The sequence below is a fragment of the Coloeus monedula genome, assembly GCF_965178545.1.
Source record: "Coloeus monedula genome assembly, chromosome: 4".
Taxonomy (NCBI): Eukaryota; Metazoa; Chordata; class Aves; order Passeriformes; family Corvidae; genus Coloeus; species Coloeus monedula.
Genome location: NC_138784.1, coordinates 24,956,862 through 24,973,841, shown reverse-complemented (window position 1 = coordinate 24,973,841; position 16,980 = coordinate 24,956,862).

Here is a 16,980-nt window from a genome sequence, read left to right as displayed (position 1 = left end):
CCGTGAGCCTCTTGTCTGCATACATCAAAACACTGACTGAAGCCACCCACAATGCTGGACTACAAGGGCAAGAGTGTGTTGTTAATAATCATTTTGAAGTCCTGGGTTTAAGATGTGGTTTATTTATGAAGGGAAGCTGAATGAGAAATGCAGTCCGTCAGGTGTGGGAGCTCTCTGAAGAAAAGAGACTGACATCCTGACCCTGGGCACTGACAGGAGTTCACATCAGTGAAGCTCCAGAACTGATGAGCCAGACCCTGATCTCTGCATGAAGAGCTTGCTGGGGCTCAACAATGCAATAACACTTGACTGTGGCTGAGGGTGATATGGAGAACACAGAGCCAGCTTCTTCTGAGGGTTTTTGCACAGCTAAAGATGAGAGAAAGGGGTTGCAGGATGGAATTACAGTGCAACAAAAGGGGAAAAAAATCACTATGAGGATGGATAAGCACTGTTACATCAGGCCAGAGAGCTGGTGGAATATCCATCCCTAGAGACAGTGGCAATTTAGCTGGACAGATTCTGCGACGCTGGGGTCCTGAGAGAGACCCTGCAACACAAGCAAAGATGTCACTCCGCAGAAGCCTCCCCGAAGCTGACAGCTGATACAGACAGCTGATTAAGCAAATGTCACACAGGCAGAACCAGAGCCTGCTGTCTGTCCCACGGCCCGGCAGGACTGCTCCTGCGGCGGGGGCCGCGTGTCCCGCGCTGTCCCCGCGCTGTGTCCCGCGGGCTTCGCAGGGTCGCGTCCGGCCACCGGCTGGGCTCCATTTCTAAGGGGGGATCGCCACCGTGTGGTCACTGCCCGGAATTGCTGCTGCAGGAGGGGGCCTGGGTTCAGGGTTTGCAAAGTTGGGATATTTCTCCTGTTTTACTGCAAGGGGGGAAAAGGAGGTTTTTCACACACATAGGAGAACACTTGCATAACGTGAATCATTTGCTTGCTCCCAAGGGCCTTGTGCATGGCTGGGTATCAGACTGGTTAAAAGAAGTTGCAGGACCTCGTTTCTCCTGCTGTCCACTCCTGCTACTAGAGCTGCAAGGGAGATGAACAAGCAGTGAATGTTTCCTTTGCTGGCAGCTCCTGCCATTAAAAAGAAAGACAAGAAGCAGAACTGGGCCGAGGTGAAAAACTAGACTTGCTGACACTGACAAGGCCAGAACCTGTACGTCTGATGAGCCTTGTTTTGTGCTGCTCCAGTGAAGTGTGCACGTTGTGCATGTCCTTCAGTTCGTCCCTGAAGCATCGGCCTTTGTATGCGTGTGCTGACTGACCCTGCCTTTTGTGCACGGCTGCCCCAAAGTGTCCAAGATCGATTGGATTCTCTCTGTGTGAGCTGGAGGATGAATCTGCATGTGCCCTAAAGCCATGTCTGTCTCAATAGTAGAAATCCAGCCGATCGCCTCCTCCCAAGGGGAAAAGTAATGAATTGCTGATGAAAATGGTTACCTAAAATCCAAAAAAGCAAGGCCAGCCAACACTTTAAAAAAATCCCAGGAAGCTGTTCGTTTTCAAGGATAGGTCTGATTAATTGTACCAAAAATTTGAAATGCAGCTTTCTCTTGAAAATTTGGCTCACTGCTTACAGTCTACCAATATGGCTTCAATCAAGAGGGCTTAGTTTGCACATACAGAGATTTTTCTATCCCCAAGTACACAATCCATGAAAAGTTTGAGAGTCAAAACTCCCTTCTGCTTGTCTTTCATCACGTGTAATAAGGAGTCTGCAAGCAGATCACACGTTGCATGACTGGTTAGCTTCTTGGCACTCAGATATATTTCTGTGTACTGGGGCTGTGCTGAATCTCATGTTTCTGGCTGCTTTTCTGCTACTGTTTTCAGTGTCAACACAACTAACTCTGAACTAACATCCTCTTTGATAGCTGTCCCTTGAGCCATGTTGTCTGTTTTGGGGGGAACTTCCAGTGAGTTAGTGTGGGGATTGTATTTCCTGCCCATCACTGCACAGCCTGCCTGCTCTGTCCCTACCCCATTCCTGCTGGGTGCTCCAAATACTTGCAGCAGCCTCTGTATGGGGCAGGTGGGACATGGCCCTGTTGGGGTGGAATAGGGGGCTGCTTTCACTGGGTGCTTTAATTGTCCTTCCTCTGAAATTTCCTGCACTTAGAATTCTCTGAGGTTTATCCAGAGGGAAGTTGGGTGAAACAGACAATGCTTTGTGGCAGATTGTATTTCCAAGTGCACCAAACATGTTTCAGTGCCTCTGGACTTTGTCCCCACAGACTACTTCTCCCAGCCAAGGAGATAGGTCTCGGGGCATCTGGTGCAGCTGTTACCTCTAGGAAAGCATTACATCAGTACTTGCAACCTGAAAAACCCTAACAACGACTTAAAGCCTAATGGGTTTTGTGAGACTCTGCAGGTGGAAAGCAGGAGCCCTGGCTTGGCTGATCATTTTTTATTTGTAAGGCAACTTTCAGCCTTTCCATTCCAGGGCCATGACCACATGCTGTTGCACAGCCCAGGGGCACTACTGGTCTGGCAAGGTGCTATCAAAGCTTGTGGTCCTTGGGATGAGCCCTTGGGATGCTGAGCTCCACAGCAGAATAGAGACAGGGCATCTGGGGGACCACATCTCATGAGCAGTAGCAGAGTGAGGGGTGGGAAACAGGCAGAGACTTGCCCTCATTATGCATGGGTCTAACATGCCCAATTACCCCATCATCTCCTCACCTCTGCAATGTAAAAGACTGTTGTTGAGAGTGGTCATAATTCATGGTGAACACCCTGCCTCCCCCTTACTCCTTTCACACCCACTGCTCTCCATTTTCCTTCCAGAAAAAAATGTGTCTTTGATGAAATCAAATGGTTCAGTCAAAGAACCCCTCAAATGGTTGGGGACCCCTGCAGTTGGCCACCCTTGCCCACTTCCCAGCTCTATTTCTGGCCGAGTTTGGAGTTTAAGTGGGCTGACCTTGTGCCCTGACTGCCCTGGGGGTCAGTGATGAAAGCGGATGGAGGCTTCACAGTCAGGTCTCTTGTGTGTGACTCTTTTGTTCCCAGGACAAGGGTGTGCAGTGCCTGGGACAGTGCTTAATTGTTTGGGGGCACTGCTTTACCCGTCATACCCTTCCCCGGGTGGCCCCAGCCCTTCTTGCTCATGCGTGGGAGGGAGGCAGCTTCCCCACTCAGAGTAAGGAGGAGGAAGCAGAGTCTGGAGTGCTCAGCATCATTTCTGGCTGTTTATCAATCTGTGTAATAAATTTTGCAGATTGCCAGAAAGCAGAAAGAGAAAGAACGTAAAAAAAAAAAAACAAAACAAAACAAAAAAACTTCCTGGCATTTTGTGACTCCTGTCTGTCACTGGGTGTATCTTCTATTGTCCTTCTGTGCAGACAAGAGCAACATCACCTTGTCCCAGCCAGCTCCTGTGCCCATCCACTGTGCTCCATGGGATTCACCCCATCACTGAGACTTCCCTCTGCCCTTCTACAGGTGTTTAGTGAGGAAAGCCCTGTGTCAGGCCTGAGGCATTGGGCTGAGTCCAAGTGGAGGCAAGAGGTTCTCACCAGGGAGGGCAGAAGCTCTGTGTTGATGTTGTGGGGTGAGCAAGCCCAGGGCTGGATATATTGAGGCTTCTGGAAAGCTTTTTTTGTTAGATCTGAGCGAGGCACCACACCTGGCACTGCCCTGAGGACATGCAGAGGAGTGGTGGGTTTTCTGCAGGTATGCTTGAGGCAGGGGAAGGATGCTGGACAACCTGTGGGCGTGATGATAAAGAATTGAAGGTTTACAAAAGACTTGCCTGATGGACATAGGTCAGCAGAGCTCAGCACAATCATGTGGGAAGCCTTGTACCACTCAATACCTCTTTGGCTGCCCCCTCAGCATCTTTCTTTTCACAACGAGTCTTTCCTGTGCTTTACATCTTCATTAGAGCTGGAGACTGGGGCAGGAGCCTCCACAGCAGGCCCTCCCCTCTGCCATTTCGGGGAGTGACTGTGCAGAGGAAATGGATAAAAGGAGCCCAGGGTCAGGGTTTAATTACCCCATTGCGTGCAGAGATGAGTGATGGACAGAGACTGTCAGTGGGTCACTGATTAGCTGCCACAGAGCAGACAGAGGAGGGGGGAAATGTGATGAGACCCTGGGACAGGCCAGTGCTGGGGAGAGCTGTGAGACATGGAGGTGGCAGCTTGTTGTGGGAGACACTTTTTCTTTTAGTTGTTTCCCCAATCATTCATCCCACTATTTGTCCCAGCTCCATCAGGAGTCCTGTGGTCTAAAAAGTCTCCTGCTGTGCCATGGCTGCTTCACTGGTTAGGGACAAGTTGCTGCTGGGGTGGCAGGTCCCCTGGAGGGATGTAGAAGAAGGGACATCTCCTGCCAACTGTGCCGAGCTCTTGTCTCCCTGTGGCAAGGTGGCAAGGAAGGATGGAGGGAGGGAAGAAAGCACATGAGGGAAGAAAAGGAAGAAGGCTGAATGGAATGGCTGCTGGCAGGTGAGGTGTAATACACAGGTAGTGCTCCTCTGTGCCGGAGTGAAGGTCTCCTTCAGCGAGATCAGCCCAACCAAAGTGCAAACCAGGCTTCCTCTTTTCAGCCCCACTGCTTCACCACTGCCTCCTTTGGACATGGCTGAATGCCTCAGGTAATAAATCTGTCTGGCATCTGTTTGGCCTGGGACTGAGAGAGACCAGGTTTATTCTCTTGGCAGATTTGGTGACCTGGTTTTGTGTAGCAGTATGCAGAAGAAGCAAGTTTCAGCAAGTCTTAACTGTTCTACTTCTAATCCCATAGGTAATTCTGCCTCCTTTCCTTCTCACCTTCATATCAAACCCTTGTTCCTCATCCCAACATGCTGTCTCTGAGCCCAGCCTCCCTTTTCCCACATTTAGACAACTCAGTCAACTCATATCCCTGAGCCTGCTCTCAGCCCTGCCATACAGTGTCACACCTAACTTCTTCCACCAGTCCTTTTACCCTTGGTCTCAAGGTTCTTCTTTCTTCTCCTTTTCTCTACAATCCCTCTACACATCCTCTTTTGGAGTCTGAGCTTCAGTTTCTACCTCCATTCACAGTTGTCCCCCAAGATCCTGCTTCCCATGTCCACTCTCCCCTACCACTCCTACCCTTTCCTCTCCCATTCTTGCTTTTCCTCACTCATCCTTTGCCCCTCTTTCCCGTCCCCTTCACCCCTGATCTCCCAGGGTTGTTTGCGTGAATAGTTTCTGGAATCATGAGATCACTGGTTTTTCCTGTCTCTGTCAGTGGGAACATCACATTAAGGAGCATGGATAAGTGACCAGGGGCCATTGGGGTGACTCTGGCACCCACTCTCCCCACCCTCTCTACCCCCCTCTTCTTCTGTATCAAAGGAAGCTTTGTTGTCCAAAAGCAGAAAAGCAGATAAAAAGGCGGAACATGTGATCTCATTGGCTTTATTTAGACATCCAGCTATTCCTCCTCTCTTTTCTTAATTCATCCAAAATTATCTAAGTAAGAATCCATAATCCATCCTTGGGCTTCTCATTTGTGAAAGAGATGGTGGTAGATTCTTTTTTCCAAAAGGACTTCAACAGCTGACCTCTTGGTCTCCACAGGGTGCAAAGATGACCCTGATGGGGCTCTCTAGACAGTGTAATGCCTTTGATTACAGTAGTCTTCACATCAGGAGTGTGGCGTCCCACCATGTGAAGGAGAATTGAAGCAGGGAGAAGCAAATCCTTTTCCTTAAAGTTTCACCATTGCTTACTAGGGGATTCCAAGACTATCCGGCAATGCATTGCTTCCTCAGGGGCACTGCTTGGTGGGGAGGTTTAAATTTGCAGTGTTACATGCACAACATTTGAATTAATGAGTTTCTGGATCTTCCAGGGACTTGTTTTTTTTGACAAGGGCAAAATTCTTCATCTCAGAGGGCTTCAGTTGTCTTTTGTGATGGAGATGATCAGTGTTTACTTACCAAGGCTGACTGCACACTCCTGGCAAGCACCCTGTACGATAGAGCTACTGTGGGGCTGGTGGGGCACAGCTGGGGTGGCAGGAAGTATCTCTGCATCCATGTTGGGATTCATTTAGATGCTATCAAGCCAGGAGGCAGGAAAAAGGGTTATTATATATTCCTTTGTTGTTACATATTGGATGAGTTTGAGGCTTTCCAGTGAAAGCTGCCCTGCACACGCTGCTTTGAAACAGTATGGTTGACTAAGCAAAAATCCTCATTGTGGGCAGAGCCACACGAATATAAAGAGTTGGTCAATGCATCGTTTTCATGATGTTTTAACCAGCTTGGTTAAAATCCACCAGACAAGAAGTCCTTCTAATGTGGGAATATAATGGCCCTTTTATCTATAGTCCATTCCCCTTCTCTACAGGAGTAAAAATTCTCTGCATAACGCCTTACATCCACAGCTTTGTATGTGTGTGTGCGGGATGTGGCTAAGGCTGAAATTTAATGATTGTTTCAAGGACCTTCCAAAATAGTTAAGGCACTGAATGGGAGAAGAGTGCAGAATACTTGGCAGATAGACACAGGCAGCATATGCCCTGTTCATCTAAAGCATGACATGGACTGAGATGGACTCAGGACAAAGGGTGATCAGAGGAGTGAAGAGGGTCAGTAGAGAAGAAGGTGAGCAGAAAGGCAGAAGGATTTGCATCAGGTGAGACTGAAGAATTTTATTTTGTTGCAGAATGCAGTATCAGTGAAGTATATACCCAAATGCTATGAAAGGAAGGGAGGTGGGAATTTGGCTAAGGAATTGTTTGTGTTACATAAAGGCCATTGTAGAAGTTGCAGTGACTTTGGCATCATGTGATCTTTTACATATCCGTGTACGTGTAAGTTGACTCAGTGAAGCAGTATGTGCAAGGAGACTATAGCTGGAAGGATGGCTGTGGGAATGTCTGAGGTATAATTTCAATGGGGTGTGGGAAAACGTGATGTTCATGGGGATTTGCCACAACTTTTCTGTGGTAGGAGATCATGCACAAGAAGATTTATAGCAACAGCGCAGAGAAACTGTGCGACGCTCCAACCCATCCAATAGAGAGTGTCAGCTCCAGCTTACAACCAACTGAATCAGTAAATGTGGAGGCAAGAAAGAGACTTTTTTTGTGCGTCCCATGTGTTTTTTAATAAATGCCGAGTTCCCATAAAAATCTAGACCCCTTGTAGCTGCCACTCGATTCCTGCCAGTTCCGGGTCCCTATCAGTTGATTTTCCTGAAACAGGCACCATGACTCAATTCACAAGCTATTTCCAATAGCAAGTTGGGCTGATTCAACTTATATCCTGCCCTGCTGTGTCTGACTCATTCTTTCCCATCTCCATCTCTAAGAGAAGTCCAGTGGAAGGCAGAGGGCCCTTCACATAGATGCTCAAGGTCTCTATCAGATAATAGGTGAAGAAATATTTGCCATGACCAAGCTATGGTCATTTTTTGCCATTCCTTAGTCACTTAGCAGCCAATGGAGGGACGAATTGAGAGCAGGGTGGGGGAGAGTAAATGAGACAGAGAGACGAGAACAAAAGATTCTTTTGTGGTACAGAGAGAGAGAAAAGGGAAAGCATCACCAAATGCCCAGAAGCCATGTTTGTAACAAGAGACCTATTCTCTCAGCTACTTGGAAAACAACTTGGAGTAAAAAGGCCTGGTTGAATTAACCCTTCATGGAGGCAATTCACTGAGCATGAAGGAAAGAGTCATGGCCACGGCAGACACAATCTGCGTGGCGAGGTAGCAGTCTTGGCTCTTGGGCAATTTAAAACAATGATTTGTTGTCTGGGAAGAGGAGCTCGGGATGATGTTGGGTGGTTTGGCCATACCGAAGTTTTAAAATGTCAGATATCCTTTCTTCATAGGAGCTTTGGTTTTGGAAAAGATCACCAGAGGGGTTTTTGCAGCATATGAGGTGATGACTTTCCTGTTGATGTTTTTTCTAGGGATGCTATGGAGTGAGGAAAACAACACCCCTAAAACTTATGGCTTACTGCAGCATAATCTTGTCCCATCACAGCCTCTGTGAATTCAGTTTTTATTGCTGGCCTTCAAAAACTCTCTCCTCGCACATTGCATCTCTCTTGTTCGTGTCTTAGTCCTCTCTTCGATTGAGAAGACCAATTTTACTGGTGTTAGGGGTTCTTTGTACAAACGAATTGAAAGTATGCCAAATCTTACATTTCCGAAGAAACAACCATCTTTAATTCATTGTGAACTCTCTCCCTTAGCCTCCTTGATGTTATTTATAAGGAATTTTCCTCTTTAATTGAGTGGATCTTTGGGTGAAAGGAGACTTCTGGGATGATGGTACCAGAAAAAGCTCTACTCAAGGAAAGAGAATCTGCACCTATTTGAAGATAAATGTGGGATATTGGCATATGCTGTGTCAGTTTGACTGCGAGCTTGCTTCCGGGCGTTCTAAAGGAGCGAGACAGACAGATCTCAAAGAAAGCTTCTTCTCCTCATAAAAGTGCAGAAGGGACAGCACCCTCTGGAGCCGCCTAACAGGGCCAGGCAAAGGGGTGCAAAGAGCAGTCTGGAAATGGAAAGATGTTTCTCCTCTCTGCTTCACCATCTCACCAGGTCAAGAGCAATGTCCATCCATCATGGGTCACCCATCCCCCTGGCCTGATGGCGCAGATGGGGAGGATACAGTGGGTGCCCCTGGAGCCCATGGTCAGGTGGGCTGCCAGGCTGATGTGGGATGCAAACAGCCTTAAAATCGTGCTTTCGTAAATAAGTCATCACATGGCACTTGTGCATGCCTCTTAGAGCAGCAGTTTGAAAACAACCAGGAAAATCATGTGGCAACAGAAGTCTGCAGGCTCCCAGCCCTCCCCCACTCCCTAACCTTCTCTCTCCCTTTCCTTTCTATCTCTCTCTCTCTTACTGAGACGGAGTTGTCAACAAAAGCTGGAGTTGGATTTTGCTCCCACTAACCTCATCCAGGGCTTTGGGGTATTTGTGTTGGCACTTGGTGTTGGCATTCAACCTACCTGTGCTACTCAGACCACCTGTGCTGTGTGATGCCCCCTGCAATCCTGCCAGGTGAATTTGCAAATTCAGTCTCCTAAAGGGATTGAAGGACATTTACCCAGAGGGGATTTTAAATATGATTAAACCCATTGCTCAATGGGATTTTCACTATTGCAGGTGAGTCTGGCAGAAACTGTCTTTTTCTTGGCAGTACAGTTTTAATACCTGATGGGCATTTACTGGAGTTACTTGTAAGGTCAGAAAAGAGAGTTCTGGAGTTTGAAAATTAAAAAAACTTGCAAGTTCTCCACTGCTGCCTCATACAACTCATTCACAGTAGCACAGCAAAGCAGGAGTCTTGGAACATTGACACCTCAGCTGAGCTAAGAGCAGGTAGTGTTCTGTGAAGAAAAAGTGCTACTACACTGTCAATTAATGCATATCTTTGAGCCTTGTCTCCACTCATGGTCTCCTATTTTAACTGGCATGTGCCGACCAACCTTGCTGAGTGCAAAGAGCTCAGAGCCAGGAGGGGACTGAGGGATTTATTGGGCTGTTCCAGGTGAGGCTCAACCTGTCCCACTGTCCTAGCACTTGGGTGGTGTTGTTGATTACACCTTCTTCTACCATACATTCCTCTAGCTATCATTTCCTCTAAGCTGGCTTTTCCTAGCTTAGAAGCTCAGGATCTGAGTCTGCAGTTAGTTAGACCTCTACCTTTTCTTGCATTATGCATTCCTCCCAGTGCTCCTCTCCTCTCCTCTCCTCTCCTCTCCTCTCCTCTCCTCTCCTCTCCTCTCCTCTCCTCTCCTCTCCTCTCCTCTCCTCTCCTCTCCTCTCCTCTCCTCTCCTCTCCTCTCCTCTCCTCTCCTCTCCTCTCCTCTCCTCTCCTCTCCTCTCCTCTCCTCTCCTCTCCTCTCCTCTCCTCTCCTCTCCTCTCCTCTCCTCTCCTCTCCTCTCCTCTCCTCTCCTCTCCTCTCCTCTCCTCTCCTCTCCTCTCCTCTCCTCTCCTCTCCTCTCCTCTCCTCTCCTCTCCTCTCCTCTCCAAAAATGGGACTGGTTTGGCCTGAGTTAATATTTACAGCAGATGGGAGTGGGCTTGATGGAGAGAGTTTGCCTCAATACAGTGCTGCTGAACCGGTGTGAGTAACTTCACTATGGCTGGTTTAAAAGCCCTGTTTCTCTTGTACCAGAACCTGTCACCCCACTTGGCAAGCTGTTTGCTGGACCAGCTTTCCATGGATAGGAAGAAGATTATTCAGCAAGTGCTGAAATGGGATTCCCAAAAAGCTAACAAAAATCTTTAGTTCCTCAGTGTCCAGCTGCTCCAGGCTATCTCCTTCTCCACAACCTGTGAGTGATTCATAGCAGAACATCTGCATCTTCTTTCCAATTTGATCCACCAGGCCAAATCTGTTCATCACTCAGCATCCTAGCCCTAAAAAGCAAAATCATCCTGTCTGAGAAATTCCCCAGCCAGGAATCATAGAATCATGGAATCATAGAATGGTGTGGTCTGGAAGAGACCTTAAAGAACATCTAGTTCCAACCCCACTGCCATGGGCAGGGATGCCACCCACTAGACCACATTGCTCAAAGTCCACTTAGCCTGACCATAAACAGTACCAGGGTGGGCAGGGATGGCAACCAGTGTTTGAAGTGAGAAAACAGGACCTGAAAACCTCTCACAGGACTAGGTTTCCTTGATAGAACAAAATTTCATCCAGTCTAATATGGTGTGTGTAACACATTGCCACTGTTACTTATCAAGGGAATAAAATACTTAGACACAGGATTAAGCCCTAAATAAAGGAAAATTAAGACTGTTTCCAAATAAATGATGTCTCAACACAAAAGATTCTATCTGGAGGATCTGGCAAGTGAGTCTAGGTCACAGTGCTGCCAAATCCTTTCCCTCTGCACTTATTCTCTGCTTTAAAAAAAAAAACAAACCAAAACCAAAGCAGAAAGAAATGTGTGGTGACAGGTAGGAGATGTTGTGGTCCTGGAGAAGCAGAGCCCCATCTCCTTACACAGCTAGCAGGGAGTGGAGCAGGAGAGCGGAGGGTAGCACAGTGCTGTACAGCTGCAGGGCTGCTCACAACAGGGCAGAGCTCCCAGAGAATGTGCTCTTTGTTCACTGCCTTTAAAGGGTAAGAGAAACACTTATGCATGGCAAATTAGCCCAAAAATGTATTTCTCTAAAACACCCGATTGTCTGGCCAGCTCTGCAGCTGCAGGGAAGTTCCAGGGAGAGAAGGGGGAGGCGGCGGGGAAGGAGGAGGGAGGCAGGGAAGGAGGATATTGATGGGGGGGGGGGAAGGCAAGATGATTGTGGGAGTGAGGCAGAAATTCTCATGCCTCCATTCAAACAGAGCTGACCAGTGAGCCAGAGGACCCCTGACAGAGGGGCCACGTTGGTGGTCAGGGAACCACGCTGTCTCCTGGCCTCCTGGGGGACAGGGAGAAGAGGGGACACAGACAGCTGTGCTGTGGGCAGCGTGGGAGCAGGCACCGGTGCAGCCGGCAGTGCCGGGGAGTCCTGCCACCCGGCAGGTTCAGCTGTGCCATCTGGGCCGGGATGCTCCGCGAGCAGTGCCATGCTCCTCTAGTCACCGTGTCACCCGTGCCAGGGGGCTGTGACTCCTCTCCTGCTCCTGAGAAAAGTGCACAGGGTTTGACTGTCTTCGAGGAGCAGGACGTGTGCTCTTCCCAAGAGGTGGCACTTAGGTTTAAGACATCCCAATGTACCTCTTGGTTAGGAAATTGATCTGAGCATGTTAAGAATTTCCAGCTTAATGCTGATACCCATTTAAAAACACCCAGACCATTGCTGGCAGAAAAGTGATTCCTTGAACTTCCCTGGAGTTTGGGAAGCAAAACCTAGTGATAAGATTCTTGACAACAGCTTGGACTGTGAAGTTCATGGTGAGTGCCACAGTCTTGTCCCTGCCCCAAGGGATGCCACTGAAAGTAGTTAGGCCCACCCCAAGCACAGCTGAGACCTCAGAGTCCAGGGAGTGTTTCCCACACGGTCTGGGGTGAGACATCCTATTCATGTGCATGAATTTATTTTATTTTCCATTACCTGCTGCTGTGGAAAGAGAGGTGGCCCCTGCTGCAAACTACAGCACTTTGCAGGCACAGCCTTTGGGTAACCAGACTGGTCCTTGCTGCTGCTGACTGAATGCTCCTGGGGACATCTGCAGCGTGATCAAGATGCCACCTGAAGGGAAGCAGCTCAGGCTAGGCTTTGCCTTTGAGGACACTCAGGGGTGCACTTGCCCGCAATAAATCCAGGTCCCAGTACTCTGTCCTTTCTGCCATATGTCATGGCCTATTTTGGGCAGACACTAACTTCTCCTTCAAAGTCACCAGTGCCACCTGCTGCGAGGACTGGTGAGACTGGGAGGTAGCCTTAGGTTAAGCCAAGCTTAGATTGCCCATGAGAAAAAAGAGAGACGTGAGAATCTCAGATGGGATTTGGTTTCAATGCATTCCTGCAACTGTCCAGCTCAGGTGTAGGATTGACGTTGCCACCAGTTCAAGTTGGCACAGGCAAAACATACTCTGTTTCCAGGTTGCTGTTATACTCATCATGTGACCAAAAGTTTTTGAGGAAAACCCTGTCACTCTTTGGGTTTGTAATCCAGAAGTTCTACAAAGTCCCCTTTCACTGGACCGGAGAAAGGGAAGGACAAGTGGACCTGAATGATTTATCTGCACAAGTAGTGATACCGACGGCTGCTGAGAATTATTCACAGAATCATAGAATGGGTCAGGTTGGAAGGGACCACAGTGGGTCATCTGGACCAACCTCCCTGCTCAAGCAGGGTCATCCCAGAGCACATGGCACAGGATTGTGTCCAGACAGTTCTGGAATGTGAGGGAAACTCCACAACCTCCCTTGGCAGTCAGTTCCAGTGCACAGTCACCTGCACAGTAAAGAAATTCTTCCTCATATTCAGGTGGAACTTCCTGTGCATCAGTTTCTGCCCATTGCTTCTGGTCCAATTGCTTGGACAATTGCCTATTCATGCTTTGAATCTTGCCCATCCATTCTTTCTTTTCAGAGGTTTCATGAAGATGCTTTAGTTAGCATTGGGTACAGAAGTAACTGCTGGATAAAGAGCAGGATCTGACGGAGGGAAGCCAGAATCCAGTTTGAAAATTTCCTATAGTGGAGAAGCTCATCAGACTTTTCTTGAACAGGTGTGATGAGCAAAGAAGGGGGTGGGGAGCTGAACCACTCTTTAAATTAGGGATTGGAAAACTGCTGGCAGCTGTATAATCCTGTCATCACTACATTACACATTTCTTTATGGCCAATTCACTCTCTTATTTTATGTCTACATGGGAGAAGAGAGGATGAAAAATGTTAACTTTAATCAAGTCAGCAATCCTTCTTGGCTTCGACACACTTCATTTTCCACTCAGGTGAAAGAGGTTCTTCTGCGTGCACTGACATATATCCCTGTGATGAGGGGGATTCTGTCCTGGTCCCTCCTCTCAGACCTTCACATCCCTGCCACTCCTCGTGTGTCCCTCTAGAAACACCCTGAGCTGCCACCACACAAACATCTGTGACCACATTCCATGATCTGAACCTTAATTGTTAAGGCCACAAAGCTACAGCGATGCCAGTGCTGGGCTTCATGCCTGACCTTCAGGGAGTGGGTGACACAGATGGATGGCAGGCCTGCCGTGAGTTCCGAGAGCATTTGTGCCAAGGTGGGACTCAGGGAAACCAAGAATCCAAGCATGTTCCTGCACTTTGTGGAAACCCTGAGACCTCCCAACCATGGCAAGGATGTGGCATCATCAGGTGGGAATGACTGGTACCAGGCAAGAATTTATTGGCAAATAATTTGCTAAGAAATGGGACTTCAAGGGAATGAAACCAGTTGCAAATTCAGACATAATTCAACAAGCACTTTTGACTGGAAAGCGAGTGTGGGAGACGGATTTTTAAAATATCAAAACATTTCATTTCAAGGCAATCTTCCTGAATTATTCTTTTCTAAATGCCAAAATGCTGTGAATGGACATTTTCAAAGTGAATTTCTGACATTTTGTTTCAAGCCAACATTTTGCATTTAAAACTTGACCCAGGTTGAAAGATGAGAGGTCAGTCACAAGACCCTAAAACAATGAAATAAAACTTGCTATTTAAAGCTCAGAATAATGTTTCAATCTCTGAGTTATGCCACTTGAAATAAAAGTTTTAAATTGCCATGGAGCTCCTATGCATGTTCAGATCAACATGCCCCTACCTGACACCTCTGAAGTGGTGGAGTCATTGGAGCAGAAGCAGTGTGGCTGGGATAAAACCAGCCAGTAGTAGCCTGAAATTAACTAAAAAATGCCCTTATGCATCCCAGACAGAATTTCACTCTTCTATCGATAAATTTCACTTTGATCTCAATAGGGCTTTTTATGGTGGGATGTGCTCCTCTTAGGGATGTTTGCATCCCTTCAGAGCAATGACGAGCCTGTGCCTATGGCAGTTTTACTCTGCTGGCAATTAGCTTTAGGCAAAGTGGCAACCAAACTGTTATCATTTTCCATCCGTCCCTGGGAGCACTGTCCCACTGATCTCCATGCAAACCAGTGGAGCTCTTCATAGACATATGTCCATAGGCAGCTCCAGGGAAAAAATGCAAGCATAAGCAAAGTCTGCGTGCAAGAAAATCTCTGCTAATTTGGGAAGTGGCCCTACTACTTCTTATAATGGGTAGGTACGTTGGGGGACAGCAACCAAGCAGGTTGAAGGACACTGACAGCGCTTTGAGAAGATGCTGTGCCCCGCAACTGCCTCTTCTGTACAAAGGCAGGTTCAGTCTCGAGGGACGTGAGGATTAGCCTTCCTCCCCCTTCCCCGCCAGCCCCAACTCCTCACTCCCGCTGCCCCGTCCTCCCTGCCGCGCGCACGTGGTCCCGGCTGGCCATGAATAGAGTTGGCACGGGTGGGTCCAGCCTGAGCCGCTGGGCCTCACGGCTCCCGACCTGAATAAGCAGCATAAAGGCACAGAGCAGCCCCGTCGCGGCTCTGTCCCGACCCATCCTCCCCAGCTGCAACAGCATCCGCTGTGGGCCCAGACCTGCCATTCTTATGGAGTCCTTCTGCGCAGTTTGTCTTTCTCTGCCTCTCTCCTCTCCTCTGCCCCCCCACCCCCGCCTTTTTTTTTTTTTTTAATCCCCTTTTTTCGAACATATCATTACAGGAGCAACAAAAAAGATGGGACAATACAGCCATTGATGAACTGCTCTCGTCCTCCAGTCCCGATCCCCCCCACTCCCTCCCTCCCCTTCTCTGGTGCGTGCCAACACTCTTTCCACCCGCCCAGGGCTGGAGCCAGCGCCAAACAACCTCTGCTAATAAACAAGAGGAACCAGATAAACCAGGAACACAATAGAGGGATTTGTTGCACTTTAGTGATGGTGGGAACAATGTCAACTCCGTGGCGCAGCTGCATGGACCCCCTCCCATCCTCTCCCCCCAACGCCTCGTGCCCCCCGCGTACTTGCAGCCCAACACTGTGATTTATGAAAGGCCAAAGGTCACCATGCATTAAAGGGCTTCTTTCTTGCATCATTTATTAACCCCTCTATGACAAGGCGCACTCATTGTGGCAGTGGTGGTGGCACAGGGAGAGGGGCATGGGCAGAGGAGTCCATCCCAGTGCCACCATGCATCTTGCAGAGGATGCTGAGATGCAGGCTAGTGCTTAAGCCTGGTTTTACACTGACCTGGTGGGGGGGGGAGGAGGGGAGGCTTTGGTGAGATATGTTTTGGCCAGCAAAAGCAACTCAGGCACTCCAGCACAGCTTTGTTTGCATTTCACGCAGGTCACCGTCTGCCCGACCTACACTTGCTGCCAGGCAGTGAGCACAGATCGCTGTGTACGCTGTGGCCATGCACACACCGAGAGCTGGCCTGAAGGGCTGCCCTGAAGGTTCTGTAGTTCACACGGTAGAGTTGACCACGTTGCATCACCAGAGCCTTAAGTCATCCCGTGCTACCAGGTGTTGTCACAGGGGCTGCCCAAGATGCAGCTGGGCAGAGAGGAGGCAGTGGAAGAGGATGGATCACTCCAAGGTCTCCTTCTTGGGAAAGTAGAGGTGTGCCCAAAATCTCTCCTTGGCTCACCAGAGCTGGCTTCCATTATAGGCAAAGCTGCAGTGTCACCGTAAAACATTTTCAAGCCTTCCTGTGTAGCCATAAAACAACACCGTGAAACAGCAGCGTAACAAATCCTTGGACTGTTCTTTCTCCTGAAATTGCAGTGACCAAGTCAGTTTGGGTGAGCCATTGCAGCAGCAAAGGCTTCAGCACTGAACTTTGAACCCTGAAGTACAGCCCCATATCCCCGGCTGTGCTTGAGGGTTCCCTGGAGACCCTGTCCATGGGCAAACTTGCTTGGGAGGACAACAACATGGCCATCACAGGCTAGGGGTAGTGAGAGAGCCCTGGAAAGGAGATGCCTGCTAGAGTTCGTCCACTGTGAGAGCAGTGGGGCTGTGCTGGCACCTGGTTGCCTGGCCCATCCCTCCAGGCTCAGCAGAGGGGAGGCTGTGTTGGCAGGCTGGGATATCTCACCCCTCCCTGGGATGAAGGGATGGGTAACAAGGGACAAGCTTGGGAGCCCTTTGAGTATGGGTGTCAGGGTGAGCCCCTGCACAGGACAGAGGGGCATGGAGGCTGGGGTGAAGAGGAAGACAGTCCCACTGCCCAAATGCTGGCTGGTAACTCTGGTTACCAGCCAAACTGCTCCTGCCCTAGCGCTGGTGCCTTGAGGCCGTGCTCCCTCACTCATTCTCCCTCACATTCCTCTGGGAGCTGATCAGGGCTTGAATGACACCCCAGATGACTCTTTGCTATTAATTCCTGTGAACAGAAAGGGCTCCTTGTTCTCCCAGTCCTACTCTCTGGAGGAATTACAGGGGCCAAGGCAGCAGGCTGAAGCCTTCCCGACTTAACCCTTCCCCCGGCTCCCCAGGAGCCTCCCTGCATCTAGGGGACTAGCAGAGGTG